Source organism: Dromiciops gliroides, chromosome 2, assembly GCF_019393635.1.
Source record: "Dromiciops gliroides isolate mDroGli1 chromosome 2, mDroGli1.pri, whole genome shotgun sequence".
Taxonomy (NCBI): Eukaryota; Metazoa; Chordata; class Mammalia; order Microbiotheria; family Microbiotheriidae; genus Dromiciops; species Dromiciops gliroides.
The window spans coordinates 642,784,187-642,811,802 of record NC_057862.1 but is presented as its reverse complement, the minus strand read 5'-3'; the positions used below and the strand labels follow the sequence as shown (position 1 = coordinate 642,811,802).

General features: G+C 42.1%; 1 protein-coding gene across 1 annotated transcript in view; it reads right to left on the bottom strand.

Annotated features, from left to right (window-relative positions):
• Positions 1-4,088, bottom strand: part of IRF8 (interferon regulatory factor 8) — a 35,559-nt gene extending 31,471 nt beyond the window's left edge. The window contains exon 1 of the mRNA XM_043986910.1: positions 3,989-4,088. The gene's annotated coding sequence lies outside the window, so the exon portion shown is untranslated. The remainder of the gene's footprint in view (positions 1-3,988) is intronic.
• Between the last annotated feature and the right edge of the window lie 23,528 nt (positions 4,089-27,616).

Sequence of the window (27,616 nt, the reverse complement as noted above, 5' to 3'; positions counted from 1 at the left end):
CTAAATTTAGTTTTGGATACTAGAAGAAAGAAAGGCTAGCATACCATACTGCTGGAATCCAAGGACCAGGTTTGATTCTTAGCTGCTCCACCTCCTGGGTACAAGACCTTGGGCAAGTCACCGTCAGCCCTCTTTCTACCTCACTTTCCTCAACTCCATTGGACTAGGTCTTAGACTTCTAAGATCCTTTCCAGTTCTAAATTCTGTCATGAGGGAGAGGGTCTGGTCGCAGTTCATTTGACATTCAAAAACTCCATAAAAGAATCATTTAGGTATTTCAGGAGATACATGATTTCATCAGTGGGGGTGCCCCCTCCACCAATGAAACATAGTCCCACCACAAATTAGTAAATAATCTTCATGAGTTGCTCTGGCAGAAAAAAAAAATGATCACCTTGGTGGCCCACCTTAGGGTGAGGGGGCTCTCTGAGTTTAACTAGACTGCTCTTCAGCCAACAGATGCATAATAAATACACAGCTGGAACTTGAAGTCCCTCCACCAGCCAAAACCCAAACTTCATAGATCAACTCCACAGAATGATGAGGAATTGGAGAATATGAATAGAGGATCATTCAAACAATAAAAATCACTTCGGTGATATTTAAGGTGGAAAGAGGGTAGAAAAAGGAGGAAGTATGTAGACAAAACTGAGCCTTTTTAAAGTGGACAAATGCAATTTGGAATTATGCCCAAAGGGCTATAAAGGTGTGCATACCCTTTGACCCAGCAATACCACTTTGGGGTCTTTTTCCCAAAGAGATCATAAAAAAGGGAAAAGGACCCACATGTACAAAAATGTTTATAGCTGCTCTTTTTGTGGTGGCAAGGAATTGGAGATTGAGGGGATGCCCATCAATTGGGGAATGGCTGAACAAGTTGTGGTATATGAATGTAATGGAATTCTATTGTGCTGTAAGAAACGATGAGCAGGAGGAGTTCAGAGAAACCTGGAAGGACTTGCATGAACTGATGATGAGTGAGATGAGCAGAACCAGAAGAACATTATACACAGTATCATCAACATTATGTTGATCAACTGTGATGAACTATATTCCTCTCACCAATGCAACAGTACAAGAAAGTTCCAAAGGACTCATGATGGAAAAGGCTCTCCAAATCCAGGGGGGGGAAAGGAACTGTGGCATATGAATGCTGATCGGACCATACTATTTCCAGTCCCCGATCTTTCTGGCAGGGCGATCCATTTCCCCTTCAAAGACAGAGAGGGATCTGGTACACAATTCCCGCTCCCCATGGTTTGTGACACTTAAGGGAGGGAAGAAAGCCATACCATATTTCATTTTTTACCTCCATCACAAATCACATGTTAGCCATGAGCAAGGGTGCCAAATACAGGTGAGGGTTGATGATGTCCTTGTGGGCAACACTTTCCTAAATCAGAGGATCTTGGGGACCATGCTTAGAAAAGTGGCATCAGGTTGGGTAGGTCAGGCTAAGATCAGCTAGAAATCCCATTAATACAAGCAGGGAAAATGGGGTTCTTTATTCCATGTTGTCAAACTAGAAGGATTTCTACGAAATGAACTTACCTGCCTCATTTTTTAAAAGCGTTTTGATTCTTTTACACACACACACCACTTGCCAGTTTCAAGTTAATCTTCTCAAGAAAACAGGCAATGTCCAGGATGCCTTTTTGATCTACAGCTTCTGACTATGTCTAAGGCATCCCTAAGTGGGAACATCTCATTTCATCAATACAGTGTGGGCACACAGAGGGCCAGAAGTCACTCTGTGCTCCCAAATAATTAATTAACTAATTGGTTAATGAAAGTCTTTCTCCCAAGGGCCAGCCCACTGACGCCTGAAACTTTGTGATTTTTCCATCTCCCAGGGAAAATACATCAAACCATTTGTAAGATATCAACACCACTTCTGTGGATTAATTTCTCAGAAGCCTTTACCCCATGACAGAGAGGTAAGGGCAGTTTTTAACAGGAGACAGCATGGAGGTCTACCAGAACCTTCTTGAGGAATATAGAGAATAGAATAATAGTATTGGAAGGATATATGATAATAGAGGAATAAGTCCTAGACAGAGTCAAGAAACTAGAGTTCAGATTTCTATACCACATTTAACTTGCTATGTAACTTTGGGCAAGTAGTTTGGCATTTCAAGTTCTCAGTTTCCACATGTGTAAAAATGAAGGGGCTGGACTAAGTGGTCTCTTTTATTCCAACTAGCTCAAATGATCTGTGACTCTATGAATGAAGAATCCAGGAATACAAAAGAAAGACGAGAATTTATTTCCTCTGCTCTATAGTTTGAAAAGAAAGAAAACAAAAGACTAGTTCCCCCCCACTATGCTACCCTGAGCAGAGTTTAAATCCCACTTCCAAAAGGGAAGTTAAGGCATTATTTTTTTTTAATAATTGCACAAGCAAAAAAAAAAAAAACCCGACAACAACAACAACCAAAGAACAAAGAGCAAATTTCCCAGAGCTTTGTGTTAAAGAATGCTTACAAAGATAGGCATACTTTAACCACTTAGATACTTGTACAGGGTAAGCCAAAAGTCATGAAGTCAGGAAGAGGTTTCTATATTTAATAACTCTTTATTTTTTCTTTTTTACTTACAATACCATTACATCATATACTATATATATAAGAAATAAATATGTATACATAGGAAATAAAGAATAATAGTTTTCAAAAAGTTAAGACATCCTGACTTTTGGCCCACCCTATACTTGCAAAGTCCTGTAGCACCCGAGAAAGATACAAAGTTTAGATTAGTCCTTGCCTTCACGAAGCTTACCTCCATATCAGTCAACAAATAAAGTACTTCTAAACGTTTAAAGGACCCTCTCAGAGGCAGAGAGAGAAATTGAGAAATGCAGTATATAGGCACTGATAGTTATTTCCATCATGGGATTTAGAATTGGAAAAGACCTGAAAGATTTAGACAAATCTCTTCATTCTAAAGATGAGGAAAATGAGGTTCCAAGGGGTGAAATGACTTATACACTTGAAAATGGCAGAGGTAGAAGAGACATAGAACACAAACTAGTCAGAGCCAAAAAGAGCCTTAAAGAGAAAATCCACCTGACAAGGGCTTCAAAACATAGATTCCCAGGATCTCTCAGCTGAGAGACCTCAGAAGTCACTAGTCCAATCCCTACCTGAATGAAAGTCTCCACTACAATAACTCAACAAGTGGTTATCCAGTCTTAGTTTGAAGATGACTAAGTGAGGAAAAATTCACTGCTTCTCAAGGCAGCCCAATCCACTCTTGAACAGATGTACTAATTGTTAGAAACCTTTTCCCCCTACTAAAAAGCCTAAATTAGCCTCTCTGCAATTTTCCAATCTTTGCACTTTTGTGCCTTCCCTACTCTCACCGAGCAAGCAAAACAAATCTAAATCATCTTTCTCAGAAAACCTTTTAAATAAAGAAAGACAACTATTACGTTCCCCTACCCCCCACCCCAGTCCTCCCTTGTCCAGACTAAATGGTCCCAATTTTTCCCAGCAGACCTCACCTGCCATGACACGGAGGATCGTCAATATCTTGTGTCTGCCCTCCTCTGGAGGGCCCCAGCTTGTCAATGTCCCTCCTAAAATGTGACATCTAAAACCGAACGCAGTTATTTTGTATGTCTAACCGGGCCAAAGGACAGTAGAACTATACCCTTCCTCTTTCTGGACGTTTGGCCTCTCTCAGTGGAGCCTCAGATCATAGGCTAATAGAGGGTAATAAAGCTGGAAAGAACATTTAGAAAGAGCCTTTACACCAATCCCCTCATTCTACACAAGAGGAAGAAGTTGTCAATAGTAGAAGTGCTAAGATTGGTACCCAGGTCCTCTGTCTCCAAATTTAATGCCACTGTATAGAAATATAAGTCTATCTAGTCATCTAATCTGCCCTTATATTGGGGGCACTAGACTGAGTTGTGCTGCATAAGAACCCACTGCCAGTTCTTTTCCTTGGAAAGCCTCAGAAGGCAGGGGGATGGGAGGATCCCTACCTGTTAGGCAGCAGTCGTCCGTCCAGAAAAAGGTCCTAGCCCGGAGCAGCTTTCCCCGCTGCAGCTGTCGGGAGTTAGCGAGTAATTGGGGAGTCCAGGGGCCCGGATGGTGACACTAGCCCCGGGCGGGGCTGTATATGAGTTCGGGGAGTGTCCCGACCATCCCGCCCCCTGAACGGACTGACGGCGGCTCCGACCAATGGTTGGCAAGGAACGGAGAGAACTGGACCAATGGATGCCCGCCATGCGGAGACCCTTCTTCTAAGTGCAGCTTTTCCGAGAAACCCGTCCAGTCCAGGAGGCGGCCGTGTCCGTGACTGTGATAGTGGAGGTGGCTGCGGGGGCGTCCCCCGCCTAACGAGGGCTCCCCGTTCCCCATCCAGGAGTCCGGGGGCCCCAGCAGCCTGAGGACTGAGGGGGTGGCAGCCCGGGGGTGGCTCCCAGGTTCGGACGAGCACGGGCGGCCGCGGCGGCTTTGAGGGGTGGGATGCTACGGCCGAAAGTGACTCGAGTCAGCTGGACCCGAGCGGAGGCGGAGGCGGAGGCGGGAATTTCCCGGAGGTCAGAGCCCTGAGACCCTAAACTGACTCTGCCAAGAGGAAAAATAGAAGCCGAGTCGATCACAGAACCGCCCCCACCGGCAACCCCGACGCCGCGCTGGCATTAGCCCGGCGGCTGGAAATAAGCCGTCACCTGGGCATTTGGGGAGGTGGGGGGTGGGGGGGAGCACTGATTTGTCCGATTGTTCCCGGAAAGAGAGGCAAAGGGAAGGGGGAGTAGGAAGAGGATGTTTATTTTTATAAATTTCAAAAATGGAAATGTTATTTAAATATATCAATTAAAAGGTTCGTATGACTACTTTTGGAAATGTTATTTACATATAAATAAAATATATCAATTAAGAGGTTCGTGTGATTACTTTTTTTAAGCTGAGCAGCCCCACTATCCGAGGAGCCTCAGAAAAGTCAATTCCCTCCTCTGAGCCTCAGTTTCCTCGTTTGTAAAATGAGGAGGTAGGACTACATGAGTTCTGAGTCCCAAAGAGTCCTAGGGTAAAATCCCTGCTCACATAGTTCAGAAGTAGGCCCAGATTCCAAGGCTGCTCAAAAGAATTAGGAGCAGGGGAAATGAGAGGGAACCTTTTAGGGGCAGCTAGTAAACCTTCCACCCCCTGTTCCTGTAAGTCCTTAAAAGGCTTTATCATTCACCCTAATGCTCCTCTCCTGGCAGGACGGGAGGAGAAGCCCATAGGATGCGAAACCTGCTTTTTTAAATAATCTGGGCACATGCTGATTGTGTGACCTCAGAAAAGTCATTTCAGGCTCCCTGGTCCTCCCCTCTGCAAAATGAGGGAGTTGGTGATCTCTGAGCTCCAAAGTCATTCAACCTCTCGAGATAAAAGCTTTCATTCAGAGCACTAAAGGTGGGGAATGAGTTCTCCGGAAACATAAATACACACTACAAACTCAAATTAAAAATAAATTGTGGGGGCAGCTAGATGGTGCAGTGGTTAAAACACCGGTTCTGGATTCAGAAGTACCTGAGTTCAAATCCGACCTCAGACACTTGATACACTAGCTGTGTGACCCTGGCAAGTCACTTAACCCCCATTGCCTGCAAAAAATTTAAAAAATAAATTGTATAACCACCTTCCCCCACTACCTGTGTGACCTCAAGCAAATTGCCTTTCCTTGGGGGGGGGGCGGGGAGGAGCAGGGAAAGATAGAGCGCTAGTCCTGGAGTAAGGAACACTCATCTTCATGAGTTCAAATCCAGCCTCAGACACTCACTTCACCCTGTTTGCCTCAGTTTCCTAATCTGTAAAATGTGCTGGAGGGGGCAGCTAGGTGGCGCAGTGGATAAAGCACCGGATTCAGGAGGACCTGAGTTCAAAGCCAGCTCAGACACTTGACACTCACTAGCTGTGTGACCCTGGGCAAGTCACTTAATCCTCATTGCCACGTCCAAACAAAAAAAAGTGCTGGAGAAGGAAATGGCAAACCATTTCAGTACCTTTGCCAAGAAAACCCCAAATGGGGTCATGATAAGTCTGACACAACAGAAATAACTCAACTACATAAATAAAAGAATCTTTTTTTAAAAAATTGAAATATAGAAAGTGACCCTCAAAGCACTGATAGCTTCCTGGGGCTGGGAGATACCCCAACCAATGACACCACAGAACTTCATTAAGTAGAGATTCCTTGTCAGGATTGACCAAGGAAATTTAGACGATTTAATTCCCTCTTTAACTGAAGAATCTGATAGCTAAAAGGAGCCAAAGAGAAATCACTGTAACCTGGAAGACGGCCTACAGAACACAGTCCCACCCTCTTATCCTTTGACCAGGGAAGGACTCTTAAAGCTTGGCTTTGAACTTGAAGTGGTCTGGATGGCTGCAAAGGACTTCTCTACTTCACACTCTTGGGAGATTCATTAATGGAAAGTCTTTCCAAGATCTGATATGACTGATACTGGTTTACTCTATATTGTCAGTCAGATTGATTTCCTGCCACCCCCAGCTCCAAAAAAAGGAATGGTGGGGGCAGCTAGGTGGCGCAGTGGATAGAGCACAGGCCCTGGATTCAGGAGGACCTGAGTTCAAAGCCAGCTCAGACACTTAACACTTACTAGCTGTGTGACCCTGGGCAAGTCACTTAACCCCAATTGCCTCACTAAAAAAAAAAAGGAAAAGGAATGGTTACGTTGAAGTGTTATTTTCTGTGTCCAGAGATGATAAATCTGGGAGCAGCAGGATGTGGTGATGGAAGCATTGGCCTTGGAGTCAGGTGACCTCAGTAGCACTGTCACACCTTGGCTCTGTGATGTTCTGCAAGTAACTTGATATTTGAAAGCTTCAGTTTGCTCATCTGTTAAATGAGGGGATTAATGCCAACATAGCTCACAAGGTTGGGGGAAGGAGAAAGCTTTAAGGAAAGTTTCATCAAATGTCAAGTGTGTATAAATGTGAGCTGTCATTTTTCTACTCCAAGTCCCCCATACCCATTCCAATTCCTTTGAGCAGCTTTGGAATCTGGATTCACTTTTTAACCCTGTGAGCTGGGCTTTTACCCCAGGACCCTTTGGGACTTGCAGCTCATTTAGCCCTACCTCTTCATTCTACAAAGGAGAAAATCAAGGCTCGCAGAGGGGCACTGACTTTTCCAAGACTCCTCGGGTAGTCGGAGCTACACAGCTTTCTTACAGCATCGTTGTAAGGAAGGTGATTTGTAAATATTAAAGGGCTATAGAAATGGGTCTAGTAGTAGTAATACTAGTACTGGTGGAAAACAAGAGCTCCACACCTCATTCAGTGACTCAACAGTTGTGCAACCTTTGTCAAATCACTTAATCTTTCCAGGCCTCAGTTTTCTTTATCTGTAAAATGGGAAGATGAATACTTCCACTCATTACATAACACCTCATAGGTTTATTTTAAGAATTAAATTTGGGGCAGCTAGGTGGCACAGTGGATAAAGCACCGGCTCTGGATTCAGTAGTACCTGAGTTCAAATCCAGCCTCAGACACTTAACACTTACTAGCTGTGTGACCCTGGGCAAGTCACTTAACCCCAATTGCCTCACCAAAAAAAAAAAAAAAGAATTAAATTGAACTTCTCTATGTAAGGAGCTTCATATCCCCTTTACAAAAAACAAACAAAAATCCTTGCCCCTCACAAAGAGGATCATTTAAATAAGTGTTTATAGGGAAGTGTCAGTAAAAAAAAGATTATTTCCAGCAAAAGAGATCGGAGCCACTGCCAAATGAGCAACAGCAAATTAAGAGCATTTCTAAACATATGTTATAGTTAGTCTTAGCCATAATTGAATCTAGACATCTTTTATTGTGATATAATGGAAAGAGCACTGGATTTGGAGAGAAGGAAAAGAGACCAATGTGTATTTAAAACCCTCCTTCTACACCTACTTGCTATGACTGGGCAAGTCACTGGATTTGTGCCTTCATTTCCTTATCTATAAAATAAGAATAATAAGATTACTTGCACCTGCTTCACAGGGTTGTTCTAAGGATCAGGTAAGATAATAAACCTGAAGTATAAAGTACAGCTATTCATAGAAATTTCTAATATGCTACTTTATGTGTTGTAAGATTCACAGGATTATTGTGGATCAGAGGAGGGAAGGTGGGGCAAAAGGGGAAGTGAAGGAGAAAGGGTTGGAAAAGAAGGGAAGATGAGGGGAGAGGAGGAAAGGGAAGGAAAAAGTTAGTGGAGGGGAAGAAAGGGGAAGAGAAGAAGAAAGGAAAGGAGGGAAAGAAGAGGGGAGGAGCAAAGGGGAAAGGAAGGGAAGATATGGGGAGAGGAGGAAAGGGAAAGAAAAGTTGGTGGAGGGAAAGAAAGGGGGAGAGAAGAAGGGAAAGAAGGGGAGGGAAGGGGAGAAGAGGAGAGAAGGAAAAGAGGAAGAAAGGGGAAAGGAAGAGAAGGAAAGGGAAAGAAAAGAAAAGGGAGAGGGGGAAGAGGGAGGAGGAGAGAGGAGGGAAGGGAATGATGCTGAATGACAAATCATCCAATCTGTGGCATTGCTTGAAAGAATGAGGGAATAATCTCTTCTGCCTATGTTTATAGGTGCTACATTGTACTTGCAGCTAGGGTTAGGAGGAAGGGAGCTGGACAAGAGATTAGGAACATATATTTCTATTGCCTGATAGATTTACACCAACAGAGAGAGGTGCACTTAGCATACAAGAGTTCACTGGTCACCTTAGAGTAGTTTTCAAAGATTTTTTTTTCTCTCCACAGATCACCACAGCAAGACGCCCCATGAACAATTTACATGACTGTCCATTTTTGCTTGTCATCTTTAAAAATACACACACACACACACACACACACACACAAGTTTTGGGGCAGCTAAGTGGCGCAAGGGCAGCTAGGTGGCACAGTGGATAAAGCACTGGACCTGGATTCAGGAGGGCCTGAGTTCAAATCCACTTAATGACACTTAACTAGCTGTGTGACCCTGAGAAAGTCACTTAACCCTCATTGCCCCGCAAACACACACACACACACACACACACACACAGAGACACACACACAGAAACTTACAGAAGAACCTCATCAAAATTAATGGTAAGAATAGAGCTGCTTTTGATTATTCCCCAAATGAATGCTATCTACCTTTTGCTAAATAACAATTAGTGGTTTTTCAAGAACCTGGACGACCCTAAAAGACAACTGTGGAGTCAAGGAAAAATATCAAGTAGGTGAACTTTGTCTTCAAAGCCCTTGCTACCCTTTTGGCACATACCCATGACCTGTTTTCCTAGCCCAGCACTTGACTGGCTCTCTGCTATCAAGGGTATATCCCTACCAAGTATATCACCACCAACACCCAACACCGCCACTGAAACTTATCTGTTCTCTATTTCATTTCCTCAGATTCCTTACTCAAAATTAGTATGCAAGATTGACAACCAGTCAATCAAATCAGCAATTCAGTGCCAATGCACTATTGGAAAAAGACAAACAGAGAACTTCCTCCATCCCTTTCCACCAGGACTCTCCTTTCTTTCCTCTGTTCTGGGGCACATTTTAAAAGTACAAGGTCTTTCTGGAGACAGAGTTAACATTATATTTCCACCCAAAACTGCCATCTTTTAAATTTCCCTTTTACTGTCGGGATCACCACAATCATTCCAGCTTCCAGTGTACAACCCAAGTGTCATCCTTGATTCCTCATTCTCTCTCATCTCCTGTTTCCAAACTCTTGCTAGGGTCTGTCAATTTAATACCTCTTGCACAAGCCGCCTTCACTCTTCAGATACTGTTGCCAACCTGGTGTAGGCCCCAACCACCTACACCATTTCAATTTCAACCACTGGTTGGTCGGCCTGTCTGCCTGTCTGTCACAAGTCTCTCTCCACTAGTTTATCCTTCACTCAGCTGTCAAAGTGATCTCCCTAAAGTGCAGGTGTGGCTATGTCATACTCCTACTCAATAAATTCCAGTAACTGCTAACCACCTGTAGGATCAAATGGAACATCCTCTGTTGGGTGTTCTAAGGCATTAACAAGTTTCTCCACCCCATCCCACTCCCCCTTTTCAGCCTTACACCTTATAGAGTACATGCACACCCTCTCCAACATGTACTCTTCTATTCAGTGAGCCAGGCCTCAGTCTTCCTTGAAAAGGATGCTCCATCAGGGGCAGCTAGGTGGCGCAGTGAATAAAGCACTGGCCCTAGATTCAGGAGGACCTGAGTTCAAATCTGGCGTCAGACACTTGACACTTACTAGCTGTGTGGCCCTGGGCAAGTCACTTAACCCTCATTGCCCTGCAAAAAAAAAAAAAAAAAAAAAAAAGAATAACCTGGACTTTTTTTGGCATGCCCAGTTTGGATATATCCTTGAAGGGTCTTTTGAGCATGCCCAGTTTGCCCAACATGAAGCCTACTAGGTCCCCTAGCACATGGCTGGGGGTAGTCTTCTTTGATTGGCCACATGTGTCTTTAAAACTAGCTAGATTAAGCCATATGATCTCTTTTCTGTGCAGTCTTTTCCACAGCTTTTGTGTGATGTGTCCAAAGGGTGAAGATCCCAGTTGACCCAAAGGATGGGTGCCATGAATTGAACTGGTGAGAGGGGAAGGGCTTGGCTTCCCCTGTCCCTTGACTTTTGCTCCTGCTCCTAGATGCTTGGATGATGTTTGTTTCTGTTCTATGTTGTTTGCTTTCAGTTTCATGTGTTGGAGGTGATTCCCACAGACCAGGAGTTTGAGCCACGGGGACCTTAAAAGCCAGATTCCAGGAAGAAATCATGCATCCAGCCAATCTAGCATGGAAGCCCCAAGAAGTCAGGGTGCCAGGAACTTGAGCTAGAGGGAGGAAAATGAACCAAACTATGATATACCTAATCCTCTTCCCCTCTTCAGACACTAAAGTGGTAGGAGAGAGGAGCATGATTATATATTTATATATTTGTGATCATGCCTTTTGAAGGAAATATTTCTATGTAAAAGCTAATCTGACTATTAGTGGCCAAATGGAATTGGGGTGCATGGGACCCCTCTACATTTAGGGAGCACCATTGTTGGGAGTTGGAGCCAATTGTAGAGAGCCTAGAACCCTCAGATCTCCTTAAGGGTACCAGAGAAGCTTGGCAGAGTGGGGTAAAATATAATATACCTTGTTGTCAATCAGGGGAGGCCATAATGGTCTGTGTTACACAAGAAAGCTTTTCTCAATCCCCTTTAATTCCCTCTGGTGGTTTTTCCTATATGTAGCCTGTTTGAACATAGTTGTTTACATATTATCTGCCCCATTAGATTGTGAATTGAGGAATAAGAGAGATTTAGAGAAATGCAACTTGGGCAGTAACTATAGCAAAATACTAATAATAGCTAGCAATTAGATAGCATTTTCATTTGGGGGGGGCAGGGTAATGAGGGTTAAGTGACTTGCCCAGGGTCACAAATCTAGTAAGTGTCAGGTGTCTAAGGCCAGCTTTGAAATCGGGTCCTCCTGAATGAAGTGCTGGTGCTTTATCCACTGTACCACCTAACTAATCCCTAGATAGCACTTTAAGGTTTGTGAAGTATTTCACATAGATTATCTCATTTGATCCTCACAACGGCCCCATTAATAAAGTGTTATCAAGTAGAGATCCTCCTGGACCTGCTTAAGGAATAGGTAAAATTTTATTTTAATGATCACATTCATTGTGTGAAAAGTAGGTGACAGGGGCAGCTAGGTGGCACAATGTATAAAGCACCAGCCCTGGATTCAGGAGGACCTGGGTTCAAAGCTGGCCTCAGACACCTGACACTTACTAGCTGTGTGACCCTGGGCCAGTCACTTAACCCCAATTGCCTCACTAAAAAAAAAAAAAAAAAAAAAGAAATGAAGCCCTCAAAGTCAGTGAGGAGGCTGGAGCTCACAAAGCAGACGTATGAAGTCACTGTTGGCCAGCCCTCTGCCAGGATGATACTTGAAGTCCTTCTGTGTCAGTAGAACTTGTCAAAGTTTAGATTCCATTGATGTTGCCTTCAAGAATCCAGAACTCTCTCCACACCATTCTGAGGCATTGGAGAAGGACTTCAGTGACTACCCTACTAGCCTGATATGGAGGAAACCAAATTCCAAAGTCTTTGACTTATCAGCTTGCGACACTTTTGATACTGATTATGTGTGGTATGCTTCTTTCTCTTCTTTATGTGTCCAAATCCTAATTCTTCAAGGTCAAGATTGAGTTGTTCAGGGGGCAGCTAAGTGGCACAGTGGATAAAGCACTGGCCTTGGATTCAGGAGTACCTGAGTTCGAATCCAGCATCAGACACTTAACAGTTACTAGCTGTGTGACCTTGGGCAAGTCACTTAACCCTCATTGCCCCTCCAGAAAAAAAAAACTGAAGATTGAGTTGTTCAAAGTAAAGGTACAAGGAGGCTCTCTTCTTGATTGACTCCTATTCATGCATGCACTGAGGACTATTTAGTATGGGATCTTCTTTGTTTGCAGAAGTTTGCTTATCCTGTCCATCTCCCTCCTTCCCCAACGACACTGCTGAGGTTATCATCACTATCACATCTCTAATAGAGGTCACCAAAGAGCAAGAATCTCAAAAACAGAAGGGATCTGGACTCAGTCAGGGAGACAGTTCAAGTCCTGCCTCAAGCAATTACTAGCTACTGCTGTTGTTCATCCTTTGAAAAGGACCAATGACATCATGAGGATGGTGCTAGCCTTGCAAGTGAATTGCATTGAAGTGAGGCAGATGTGAAAAGCTGTCAGCTTCACTCCTCCAGTTATCAGAGTCCAATGGCAATACAAAAGTCAGGACAACTAGTGATGGCCCACGATGCATATGTCACTTAATCTCTCAGCCTCAGTTTCCTTATGGGTAAAATGAGTCCTGTCCAGCTCTGAAACTAGGATTCTATGACCTCAATACCTGAACAATACTCTACCACATATCCAACCTAAGTGTGGACACTCCTTCTACTTAAAACCCAAAGCAAAACCTGGTTCTAGTCTTAGCACAACATACTTCACGAATTGTCACGGCCAAAAATAAGGTTACCACCTAGTACCCAGACTTTCCTTGAGGAGCGATAGTGGATATCAATCAAAATTTTAATAGACTTTCTTTCAACAATCAGAAATTATTAACAGTAATGAATAATTTTCTCCAGAGAAGTTGGTAACAAGAACTGCTTTTAAAGAAAATTGTCTTAGAATTCTCTTCTGAACTAAAAGTCAGAAACACCCTAATGTTGGCAGTAGGTGTCACTCTAAACATTAGGAGAATTTTTCTCAATGGGCTGCCTAGTATAATTATAATAAGTTCTGAAATGTTATCCACTAAGTCTTTCCTGCCTGCTTATGAGTCAATTGGGATACCGTTTACCCCAATCCTGACCTATCTAAAAATGGAACTATGGTGATTCCCTCTTCACTCACTAGCCTCATCACTTCCTTCTCTTGAGTTAAGACTTGGAGAATGTGTCCTAGAATGTCATGCTATGCTTTCGCTCACTTTCCAGTTTCCTGAGGGATGCAAATCTTGCATTTTCAGTCTCTCCACTAGTTCCTGTATTTCTGCTTTCAAATGTGAATTTAGAATATCTCCTAACCTGGAAAAAAATCAACTCACACCCCTTCATCTTGCAGCCTCCTCTGGCTGTTGCCCTTTTCCTTTCCTTTCTGGTATTCTCATACTTCTTGAAATGATGATCTATACCTACTGTTTCCTTTTCCTCACTAGTCATTCCTTCCACCAGTCTGGCTTCTCTTCCCACCATTCTATTAAAATGGTTCCCAGGGGCAGCTAGGTGGCACAGTGGATAGAGCACTGGCCCTGGATTCAGGAGGATCTGAGTTCAAATCCGGCCTCAGACCCTTGACACTTACTGGCTGTGTGACTCTGGGCAAGTCACTTAACCCCAATTGCCTCACCAAAAAAACAAAAAACAAACAATAAAATGGTTCCCCAAAAAACCTGCTATCAGTGACTTCTTTATTGCCAAATTCATCGTCCTCTTCTGTGTCTCTATCCATGGTGATTTCTCTGCATCATTTTATACTATTGAATGAGTCCATTAAATTCTTTTTTTCTCTTTTGGCTTCCATGAAAGTACATTATCTTAGTTCATCTGCAACTTTGTCTTCTCCAGCTCATATTCCTAAAACATTAATACTACTAATAATAGCTAGCATTTATTAAGCACCTACTATGTACCAGGCACTGTGTTAAGTGATCTACAAATATTATCTCATTTGATCCTCACAACTCTGGGAGGGAATAACTAACAGGAATTAGGATCAATCTTCTCTCCTTTCTATTCTCTTTCTAAACATTCTTTCTTTAGTATAGTTCATTCATTCTTGCAGTTTCAATAACCACTGATAAGCTAATGATGCTAAAAATCTACATTTCTAGTATCACTCCTAGCTGTGGTGCTTAAAAGGTTTAAGAGACATGATTTCTAGGTAACCTAATCATTTTGAAGGAGGAGGGTAAAAGGGTTAACAGATAAACTAGCTAGAAGGGTTAACAGAGAAACTAAGGTTTGAATTTTTATCGACAGTAACAATAACCAAGAGGATCCAAGTCCTATCAACAAACACTATCAACAGAAGCCTAGGGAGGGTAACCAGGGACCATTAACCATTAATATCCATTCATATTCCTAGATGACAGGAAACAGAAACTGCACCTAGAAACCAGATCTTAAAGTAAAAAGATATCATAAACAGAAAGACCCTCTGGCTCTGACAAGTTTAAGCAACTCTTTATGAACATGCGCAGAAGGACCAAATGTGTCCTTAGGTTCACCTTATGATGTTTAAACCCCAAAAACACACCCCTAGGGGAAAAGGTACCCACCTTGAAGGACGTATTAGGACCCCAGGAATTCCAAATTAGGATATGAACTTCCCACATGGAGGAGATTAAGATAATGAGGAAATAACCTACTTTTCTCACTATAAATATAACTATTTTCCTCTCCCCATCCTTTGGGTGAATCTCCCTGTGGTCATCACAGTCTGATAATAAAACTGGAAACTGAGTCACTGAGTCTTGTAATTGTTTGGGATGCCTCACGATCAATTTGCTCAATTAAATTTCAATTTTATTAATAATGCCAGCATGTTTATTAATAAAAAGATGGTCATTTGGCCATCTCGCTTAGACCAAACCCTCTCATGGCAGTGGATTCACAGTTTTTATGCCCTTTGAAGAGTAGTTGTTTCCCAGGTTGGGAAATCAACTCTGAATAGCTAACAATTAATGAGAGGTGGATTTTATCAAAAGAAGTGGGTTTATTCCAATGAGAGGCTGAGTGACATCATGTTACCCTTGGACAGAGAAAATATCTCTATACCCAAGCTAGATGGTACAGTGGATAGAGCACTGGACCTGAAGTTGGGAGGACCTGAGTTCAAATCTTATCCCAGACACTTACTAGCTGTGTGACCCTGGGCAAGTCACTTAAACCCAATTGCCTTAAACATACAGAAACACCCCCCCCCCCCCCCCCCCCCGTCATCCTGATAGCATATCTTGCCACTGGACCCAAATGGCTGTGGAGGAGAAAGTGAGTCTGGGTGACTTTGCACAGCCCTTCCTCACTTAAATCCACTTCAGTGCAAATCATGATACGTATCATGGTCTTCGTTGAGAGAGAAGGACAAACAACAACAACCCAGACTGCTCCCAGCCTTGGGCAATTTAGACAAAAGGGTCTATCTCCACTGAAGCTTGATTGAATGGGATTCACCTTACACTGGAGATTCCTTGTAAGGTTGATTGGTGTTGGAGAGAGCACAAGGTTAGCTCAACAGTCAGAGACTGAGGTCTTAAAAGTAAAAAGGTAGGAAACTCTGAATATCCCCGAATCATTAGTTATTCATAATCATTTCTTTCACAGCCCTAGTCTCCAGTTGCCTACCATACATTTCTATTTAGCGATTCAGCTTTAACTTAAAATACAAATATTCAAAACCAAGTTCACAATGCCCCCCCAAAACACATGTTCCTTCTCCAAACTTCTTTGTCAGTACCATTAAGCTTATAGGATCATAAGATCATAGTTTTAGACTCTGAAGGGACCTTTGAAGTCAAGTTCAATGACATCTCTAAAATGAGGGGAATGAACTTACATTAATGATACTGATGATTAATAATTTAACAAATTGAATGCTTATTTGATTTAATAATAATTAATGACAAATTATAATAAATAACCAAGTTATTGAATGATTGGCTAAGTTGGCATAGCTAATTGGTAGAGCTGGTATCCAAACCCAGGTCCTCTGATGCCAAATTGAATGTCCCTTCCACTTTCACGATGGCAGCAACCACATCTTATTTATTTCCTAGTCAAATTTTATTCATGTCAATGCCTAGTAGAGTATTGCAAATAATAAATAAATGATTCATGGTGTTTGCTTAATGACCTTTGAGGAATTACACACGCCAACCGTGCTCCCTTTTAAACAGACTCAACCCCAATTCCCCAGATGATTTTTTCACATCCACCTTAAAGGCTTTCTCACACTAGCAATATCTCCTGTCTTATAGCCTCCTCTTCTTATTGATGAGTGCCCTCCCAGAACCTCCATTTGAGAAAATACCTATACTACCAGGCTCACTCCTAACCCAGCTCAGCCTGTGATTCTCCAGATTACCTTCCTCTCCAACTCTTATTTCCAGTTCCCTGTTATTTGTCTTTCTCCAGTAGAACGTAAGCTCCTTGAAGGCAGGGATTATCTTTCTTTTTACTCATATTTGAACTTTCAGCAAATAACTCTGTAACTAGCACATCATAATTACTTAATAAATGTTTATGTAATCTAATCTAATCATAATCATTAACACTAGCACAGAGGGTAGGATATCAAAGTAATGATTCATTGTGGTTCAATAATAGGAAAACAATTAACATAATCATATTAAAAACAAAAATACCCCAAACCACATGATTATATCAATAGATATAGGAAAGAGTCTTTGACAAAATATACCACTCAGTGGTGGCACAGTGGATGGAATGCTGGGCCTGAGTTCAAATCTAGCCTCAGACATTTACTAGGCACATCTCTGTTTGCCTCTAATATCTTTGCCAAGAAAACCTCAAATGGGATCAGAAAGAGTCAGACATGACTGAAAACAAATGTACAACAGCAACATTCATTTATGCTTTAAAAAAAAAAACATAGCATAGACAAGGAAGGCCAGTTTTTAATGTCATGAAAAGTTTATATCTAAAACTAAAGGTTAGAATTATTTGCAATGGGGATACTCTAGAGGTATATGACCCTTTCCTGCTCTAAATTTTATGACTCTGACAATGACTGGAAATGTTCAGATGTTGGATTTGCACTGCCACGAGTGTGGTAAAAGAGATATCTCCATTTGATGACCAGCTGGACTACGTGAACTTGAAGGTTCCTTTATAGTCTAATATACTATAATTTCCTAATTTTACATATAACCTGAATTCTAAGGACTTTGTACCACCACTAACACCCCTTAAATATTTTTAGCATATAGAGTTTATACAAATTATGGGAGTTTTTTCACTTTATTTGATTGAATTATGTAATTCCTCCTGAAATATCTGGCTAACTGAAAACTGTTTTCTGTTAATATTCTCACCTAGCTAAAATCTAACCCATAGAACGTCATTGTCAGAAACTTAAGATTTAGAGCAGGAAAGAAAGACTTTTGACATTTCTGAGATAAAAAACACATAAAAGGAAAAAGGGAATACCTCATCTTTAAAACCTTCCAAAAAATTTTATTTCTGGAAGAATTTCCCTGGTGGAAAATCTTTGGTTATCTTTGTGACATGTAAATCTCTGCCCCCAATTAACATATTGTGACTTCTTTCAATTGTAGCCTTTTAATTTTTAAAGTATAGGACTCTTAAAAACTCAGTATTTAGGGAGCAGCTAGGTGGCACAGTGGATAAAGCACTGGCCCTGGATTCAGGAGGACCTGAATTCAAATCTGGCCTTAGACACTTGACACCTACTAGCAGTATGACCCTGGGCAAGTCACTTAATCTTCATTGCCCTGTTTAAAAAAAAAAAAACCTTAGTGTTCAAATCTGTAACAGTCTTTTTACTAATTAGTTCTTAGTTTGTTCAACCTTAATTGAAGGAATTGTGAGATAATGAAATTCTTTGACTAGGCCTATGTGACCTTTATGGCCCAACAAGCCATAAAGATTGTGTAAAGAATTAATTGTTATTTGAGGTTTTTACCCATCTTTTGGCTAGAATTTTTTAAAAAAACAAAAACAAAAACAAAATCTCAGCACACACTGGCCTGGGGCTCTGCAAACCACATGGTGCTCCACCCATTGGTTGCAGCTGGTACCTCAAGTCATCACCACTTACTGATGCCTACATGGTCCTGGCAAAATTATAATGATTGGAAGTCTAGTGAGGGCAGTCATGTGACTGTCAGAGCAACCAGCCAATTGGCTGGGGGCTGTATGGAGTTTGCTGGGAAGGGGGAGGAGAATTCACCATTCTAGCTGGAAGGTGGAAGACAACAGGAGTGCTGCTGTGTATTCCCAGCTGATTCCTGGGCTGTGGTGTTTTTTCAGGTTGTATAATTTCCCTTTCCCTATTTTATTTCCTTTCCCTTGGTCCTACTGATCCTGTTTGTATTGGGTTTTTTTTAAGTTCGTTCTTGTTAAAATAAATCCTGCTCTGTTTTGAGGGAGGCTGCCGGTCTCTTTCCTTGCCCCAATATTGCGGCGAGCCGCTTAGCTAATACTCCCCAATTAAAAATTGGTCCCCACAATTGTCATAGGTTTTTAAAATATATATATTTCTCTGTCTCTCTGACATAATTTTCTCTAAAAAGACTTTATCAGAAATTCCAATATTTGTTCAGGATTATTTCTCTACCTCCTGAACCTGTGCTTAAGCATAATAAAATCTAAGTTTTTAATCTCTATAATTTCTGCCCCATGATAGGTTTATTTATTTATTTTAGTGAGGCAATTGGGGTTAAGTGACTTGCCCAGGGTCACACAGCTAGTAAGTGTTAAGTGTCTGAGGCCAGATTTGAACTCAGGTACTCCTGACTCCAGGGCCGGTGCTCTATCCACTGCGCCACCTAGCTGCCCCGTGATAGATTTATTTGGCAGCAGAAACCCACCTCATGAACTCAGGAGGAGATATTTCTCCCCTAATAGTACAAAGATTCCTTTAGAATTTGTACTGCATGAGAGTTTGCAATTTGCAAAATATATTTCAGAGCTTATCTTTTCATAGGTGTAGTAGGTGATAGTGCCTTTTTATGAAAGATCAGATCCACATGTTTCAAGTAATTAAAATGTGTCCTTTAGGAAATTAGCACCCTTCATATAATAAAATATTAAGAGTAATGGAGGGTCTAGCATGGTGGCATATATTTGGTAATCCCTGAAGCTGGTAGAAGGCTTGAGTTCTAGACTTCTGAGCCACAGGAGAGTTAAGATAAATGAATGCATGCATTAAACATAGCCCTGATATGGTGAGCCTCCAAGAGGCCAAATGAGGGATGGTTTACTATGTACATGAAACCTAGAGAAAATAATGAATATTAAAAGAAGAAGAGAGGGGCAGCTAGATGGCGCAGTGGATAGAGCACCGGCCCTGGAGTCATACCTGAGTTCAAATCCAGCCTCAGACACTTAACACTTACTAGCTGTGTGACCCTGGGCAAGTCACTTAACCCCAATTGCCTCACTAAAAAAAAAAAAAAAGAAGAAGAGAATGGTCCTGTAAGAATTATGTCCAGAATCAAAGGAATGTCCATCAATTGTGAAATGGCTAAACAAGCTGTGATATATGATGGTGATGGAATATTATTATGCTATAAGAAATGACAAGCAGCATGATTTCAGAAAGGCCTGGAAAGTCATGTATGAAATGATGTATTGTGAAGTGAGCAGATCCAAGAGAACATGGTGCACAGAGACAGTAATATTGCTTGATGAAGAATTGTGAATGGGGGGCAGCTAGGTGGCGCAGTGGACAAAGCACCAGCCCTGGATTCAGGAGGATCTGAGTTCAAATCTGACCTCAGACCCTTGACACTTACTAGTTGTGTGACACTGGGCAAGTTACTTCACCCTCATTGCCCCCCCCACACACACACACACACAAAAGAATTGTGAATGACTTGACTATTCTCAACAATACTGTGAGAAGATCATGGGGTTCTATGAGACCCAGAGAGCCTTGCCTGACCTTTCTTGGGGCCAGCCCAGAGTCAGTAGAATTCCAAAGGAAATGTAGTTGGACCTTGGACTGTCAATAGAGACAATTAGAGATTAAAACCACACCTACCTGAAAGCCTTCCCCTCAGAGGGTCTGTCATCTGTACTCTGACCTCAGCACATACTGCTCCAGACCACTCTCAAGTCCAGCAAACGAATAGATTTGAATGATGCTAGCACAGGACTGAGAGTTCAAATCATGCCTCACACACTCTTTCACTGTGTGGCCCTAGGCAAGTCACCTAACCTCTCTGTGTTTCAGTTTCTTCATCTGTAAAATGGGGATAATACTAGTGCCTCTTTCATGGAGTTGTTATACAAAACACTTCATAAATGTTAAGAATAATTTAGGGGATAGCTAGATGGCAAAGTGAATAAAGCACTGGCCTTGGATTCAGGAGGACCTGAGTTCAAATCCAGCCTCAGACACTTGACACTTAACTAGCTGTGTGACACTGGGCAAGTCACTTGACCCTCATTGCCCTGCAAAAATTAAAAAAAAAAAGAATAATTTAGGTGATAATACAGCATGTACAAGGCACAAGAGGGACAACGACAGAGGCTAAACAGTCCCTGTCTCCCTCTGGCTGAGTGTGAGGAGTCCAAGGATTCTTTATTGGTGAGAGATAAAGAAGGTTGTACTTCCCAGTCTGAGACTTCAGGAACTCCTGAACAGTCTTCTGTAGACCCCCTGCCCCCATTACCCAGGCATATGAGGAAGAAGAAGATGAAACGATTCTCCAGTATAAGGTGTGTGTACTCTACCTGAGGAACAAGCTAGTCTAGGACTGGAGAGACTATTTAAGAAGACTTCAGGTGAAATTGCTTTTAAAATGAGAATTGTTTTAAGCATTCATAGCTTTATCAATGTCAATAGCTCCCCTTACAGAATCTCCTCTTATATTCCTCTACCCACTATACAAACCCATTGAAGCATTTAGTTGCCAAGCATATATTAAATACCACCCACACACACCATGTGTAAGACACCATAGAGACCAAAAAAAAGAGTATTTCTTCCTCTCAAGGATCTTCCATTCTACTGGGAGGATGTGACATTTACACAGAGTGGTAAATATGATATGATTTGAAGAGGGAAAAAGTAACAGAAACAGGGAGTAATGAGGTAATGGAGGGGACCAGCAAAGACTTCTCTTAGGTGGTGGTACCTGCTCTGAGCCCTGAAGAAGGCTAAGGAGTCTATGAAACCAAGGTTAGGAGAGTATACTCCAAGCAGTGCACACAGCATGTGCAAAAGGACCAAGTTGGAAGATGGAATTCAGATTTAGGGGAAGATCAGCTTAGGTCAGTTTGGCTGAAGAATGGCAAGTAAAAGGAAGGAAAATGAAATAAGGATGAAAAGATGGGATAGAAGCCAGCTGTGAAAGACTTTAAATGTCAAGTTGAGTCATTGGGATTTTACCCGAGAGACAATAAGTAATCACTAAAGTTTCTTCGGGGAGGGGGGAGTGTCACAGTCACACATATGCTTAGGAACATTATGCTTTCAAACACAAGATGGAGCGAGAATGAAACATATGGACTCAGATCTGAAACAAATTATGCTTCTCCTCCTCGCTGTCAGATCTCGAGCCCTTCCTAATGCATAGATTTGGAATTGTTCAGAGCAGAAGAACATCACAGGAATCACTGAATCCTGAAGCCAGAAGAGACCTTGGAGAGCGCCCAGTCCAACTGTCTTCTCTACTGACAAATCCCTGATACCACATGACAGGTAGGTGGGTGGCTCTGCTTGAATGCACCCAGGTGACCAACCACAGGAGGCATTTCTATTTTATGAGAGCCCTAAAACTTTCTATTGAGCCAACATCTGTCTGAGTGTATCTTCCCTCCATTCATCCCAGTTTTGCCCTCAGGAGCCATACAGACAGAGCTAATACCTCTTCCACATGTCAGCTCTTGGATGTTTAAAAATAGCCATCAAGTTTCCCATATTTCCAGATCCAGAACTCTATTGATCTCATTCTGGGTCCCAATGATGTCAAAGCAACTATTCATCTATCCTGGGCCCTCAAATCTTCATCCTATACCCTGTCTTGCTTAGTGATCTCATCAGTTCCCATGGGTTCGATTTTCATGATCCTCTGAGCTATTTGGACAGCCCTAACCTTTCTCCTGACCTCCAGTCTCACATCTTCAGTCACCTATTGGACATCTCGAACTGGATGTCCTGGAGGCATCTCAAACTCGACAAGTACAGAACTAATTACCTTTCACCTAAAAAAATTCATCCCATCTTTCCAATTACCTTAGTACTGTCAAGGGCACCACTATCCTTAAAGTTACCCAGGCTGGCAACCTCAGTGTCATCCTTGCATTCACCCCTAACATCCAATCTGTTGCCAGATCTCATCATTTCTGCCTTGACAACATTTCTCATATGCATCATCTTCTCTCCACTCAGAAACCTTGTGGCACAGGCTCTCATTGCCTCAAGCTTGGACTCTTTCGATAGCATTCTGGTGGGTTTCCTTCAAATCTCTCCCCACTCCAGTCTATTCTCCACTCAGCTGCTACAGTGGTTTTCCTAAAGTGCAGTTCTCACCATTTCACACACCTCTCCCCTACTCAGTGGCTCCCTATTGCCTCCAGGACCAATGATAAAATCCTGTGCTTGGTTCTAAACACCCTTCATGACCTGAACACTTCCTCCCCTTCCTGTATTCCTACAGTTTACACTCCTCCATGATCCAGTGACATTGGATCTTCTTGCTATTTCTCACATATGACACTCCATCTCCCAACTCCATGCTTTTTCACTGGCTGTCCCCCATGCCTGGAATGCTCTCAATCCTGACCTCTGCCTCCTGGTTTCTTTGGCTTTCTCAAAGACTCTGCTTAAATCCCATCTTCTGTAAGAAGACTTTCCCAGTTCCCCTTCCCTGGTCCCCAATTATAGAGTCTTCCCTCTGAGATTATCTCCCATTTACACTGGATGTAGCTTATATGTGCATAGTTGTTTTCATGTTCTCTCTCTCTCTCTCTCTCTTTCTTTCTCTCTCTCTCTTTCTCTCTCTCTCTCTCTTTCTCTCTCTCTTTCTCTCTCTCTCTCTCTCTCTCTCTCTCTCTCTCTCTCTCTCTCTCTCTCTCTCTCTCTCTCTCTCTCTCTCTCTCTCTCTCTCTCTCTCTCTCTCTCTCTCTCTCTTTCTCTCATTAGAATGAAAGCTCCTTGAGTGCAGGGACCATGTTTTTACCTTTTTTTGTGTGTCACCAAAACTTAGCACAGTGCCTAGTATCTAATACATATTTGTTGTCTGCCTGGCTGACTACATATTTTCAGTTCAATTATGATATTTATAGAGCACCATATAGGTGTAAAGTACTATTTTAGAAACTATAGGGGATGCAAATATAATACTGATGACACTGATCCTGTACTTGGGACCCTTGGATTATATGACATGAAGGCTGTCTTCTCTAAACTTATAGAAAGACAACATGCTACTGTATTACTTATACAACAAGGAAGTACAGTATCTGATGTTCTACTTGAGTCACCAGACCAACTCTGTTGGTTTCTGCGATGACTGCACTGTTATCCTTCCTAAAAGCTGCAATATCACAATTGGCCACTAAAGAGTTATTCTGCCTACAAATGTATAATTTGTTCCCTCCATGGTCAAACCCACATTGTGATTCTGATTTAGTGCAAAACAGCTTGAATTAACCTTCATTGACCTGGTCTGAAATTAATCTAGGTGATGAAACAAAGTGTAGCATCTTCTCAGATCTACTTTAGATTATGAGGTCCCTTAGAGGAAGAATTATCTGTTTTTTTGCCTTTGTTTAATCCCCACTGCTTAGCATAGTGCCTTGCATATAGTGGGCACTCATTTTGCTTAATACAAATGCTTGCTGACTTGAATTTCCCAAAGGGAAATTTTACCTACTACTCAGATTCTAGAGTGCTCTGTAGGTACCCTACATAAAAATGGCTCACAAGTTTCCTCCAATGGGCTTCCCATTAAACAGAGAGTTGACACAATTAGCTCAACGTAAAGTCACTTATAGTTACAGCAGTAACTTCAAAAATTTCCTCTGCCTCCAAACCTGAGGTCCTCTCTTCCATGAATATACACAGTGCTCACAGGAAAAGCAGGCACAAGTTTAGAGTGCTCTGGTAGTGGGGCACATATGTAGGAACATTTGTGGTAGAAGAATTTATATCTCCAGCACTTTGGGTCCTTAATGTTTTTTATTGGCTCCTCCTTCACCCATATTTTCTCCATTCCCAAAGCCCTGTAGTATCTCTCTTGGGCAGGTGGTGCAGCTAGGCTCCCAAGTTCTGTTATTCTCTGTACCTTGATTCTCCAAGGCTGGTTCTTTCTTGAGTTCATTGTCACCTGTCTCTCTGTCCCTCTCTCTCTCTCTCTCTCTCTCTCTCTCTCTCTCTCTCTCTCTCTCTCTCTCTCTCTCTCTCTGTCTCTCCCTCTTCCCCCCCCCGCCTCTTTTCCCCCCCTCTGTTATAGGCACAGTGATCATTTCACAAAGATGCTCCTGTCTGGACTCACTCCAGAACAGGTGAGCTCAGCCTTTTAAGGGTCATCAAGGTTTCAGCTAATCTTTACCTAGCCAAGAATGTTGACCCTTCCAATTCAATCAAGGAAGCTGCTTCATGCTTTGAAAATGGATGGCAATAAGGGGCAGCTAGGTGGCAAAGTGGATAGAGCACTGGCCCTGGATTCAGGAGGACCTGAGTTCAAACCCAGGCTCAGACACTTGACACTTACTAACTGTGTGACCTTGGGCAAGTCACTTAACCCCAATTGCCTCACCAGAAAGAAAGAAAGAAGGAAAGAAAGAAAGAAAGAAAGAAAGAAAGAAAGAAAGAAAGAAAGAAAGAAAGAAAGAAAATGGATGGCAATGCCTAAGCAGGCAACTGTCCCTCCAATTCCATCAAAGAGAAACTTTTCATATTCAGTAAAGAGATAAAAAGGCATTAAAAAATCTTTGCAGGGCAGCTAGGTGGCACAGTGGATAGAGCACTGGCCCTGGAGTCAGGAGTACCTGAGTTCAAATCCGGCCTCAGACACTTAACACTTACTGGCTGTGTGACCCTGGGCAAGTCACTTAACCCCAATTGCCTCACTAAAAAATAAAAATAAATAAAAAATAAAATTTTTTTTATATCTTTGCACTGTAGGACATCTTCAAGATATCCATGGGGGAACTGGTGATATCAGTCTGAAGCTCAAAAGAATCATTATTATAATATTGGACCTGGTGTCAGAGGATGTGGGCTTAAATTCTGACTGTACCACAACCTTTGTAACCCTGGGCAAAACATCTCACCCCTCTTTACCCTCATTTCCTTTCTCTCTAAAAGAAGGACATTCTACTAGAGAGTCTCTAAGGTCCCTTCCAGTTCTACGTTCTGTGATCTTGGGTAAAAATATTGGAGCTGCAAACCTATTCATGTTAAACAGATCCTTAAATTTAAAAAGCTCCTTTGTGGAGTCAAGCAGCAAGGAGAAAGAGAAGGTGATCAAAGATGAGCCATCTATCACCCACATTATCACTGGGTCATCTTTCACGGCTTGCTAGGTGTTTTCTTCCCCTTTAGCAGTCACTCGGTCTTCCTCTGAAATACTGTGTTGTGTCATATGGAAAAGTTTTCAGTGGGTGGCTGGGAAAGGGGGGGACTTCCAGCAGTGATTTGGGGTTTTCTATCTCTCATAATCCACAGATGAGGTGGTGTGTTAATCAATTATATTTCTATTGTCCTAAGTCATCACATATAGAGTAAGCTTTTCCAGAGCGTGGAGTGCTTTGCTTGAGATCACATTAGTGAAACATTTCAATTTTGACTTCCTCAAATTTTTAAAGGAATAAGACTTGAAAGCCCCAAAAGATGGCCAACTGGATAATATGGAAGAATGTCACAGCACAGAAAAGACAACATTCTCTGTCTCTGTAGTAGCAATGCACCACAAATATGAGTCAGTCATTCTTTTTTTTTTTTAGTGAGGCAATTGGGGTTAAGTGACTTGCCCAAGGTCACACAGCTAGTAAGTGTTAAGTGTCTGAGGCCGGATTTGAACTCAGGTACTCCTGACTTCAGGGCCGGTGCTTTATCCACTGCGCCACCTAGCTGCCCCTTGAGTCAGTCATTCTTGAAACAAATATTTCTACTGCATGTAGGGCACTATGCTCTAGGTTGAGAGGGAGATACAAAAGTTAGCCAAGATACAATCCCTGCCCAGATAGAATGTAAAGCCTAGTAGAGAGTTAACACAGATACACAGATAACTATAAAAACATAAATATGTGATTGTTGATGGGTCAAGTCATAAAACATCTCTGTATGGCTCCATTCAGCTTCCTTGTGAATTCCCAGATAAAAACCCCTTTTCCTAGTCATCTCTGCCCTCTATGTGTTATTTACCCCCATTAAAGCATCAATTAAGGAATGTCTCTTTTTATATTGGGGCTGAACATAGTGCCCGGAACATCTTTGTGGTTTAGTTGGTTCAGTCTTTGTGACATTTTGTGACCCCTTTTTAGTGTTTTCTTGGCAAACATAATGGAGTAGTTTGACACTTCCTCCTCCAGCTCCTTTTACAGAGGAGGAAACTGGGGCAAATAGGATTAAGCAACTTGCCCCGGGTCATACAGTCACTAAGTGTCTGAGGCTGGATTTGAACTCAGGTCTTCCTGACTCCAGAACCAGTTCTCTATCCACTGAGCCATCTAGCTGCCTGCCTACCTGGAACATAGTACATGCTTAATCAATGCTTTTTCAGTCATTCATTCACAAATGAATTGGCTTTTGCAGTAATCTAAGCAAGAGGTGATGAGGGTCTGAACTAGGTAGTGACTATTCATAAGAAAGAAGGCTACTTATCCCACATATTTGGGAAGGTAGAAAAGACAAGATTTGTAACTGCTTGGCTATGTGGGATGAGTGACATTGAGGAGTTAAGGATATAATATGTAGTTTCTATCAGAACTAGGATTAAAAACCTCTGACCACAGATCCCACTCATGTCACACTTCAATTCTAGTTCTATTTCACCAGCAGTCTATTGGACATATCAGACTGACAAGTTTGAGTCCAGTGTCAGACTAGATGTCCCAAAGGCATCTCAAACTCAACATGTACAAAATGGAACTCATCTTTTCCCCAAAACCCAAACTCTCCCCTCTTCTGAACTTCTTTCCTACTTCTAAGGATACCACCATCCCGCCAGTCACAAGCAAGAGATATTATGGCATACCTTGTGTGCTACCATTCATTGGTTCAATGGAAATATGATCGAAGGCAAAATAACAGTACTAGGATCACTCAGATACCTGGAAATAATGTCACTTAAGTTATGAATGGGCCATCAGCTAAACAATTTTACTACAAGGGCTCACAACTTTTGA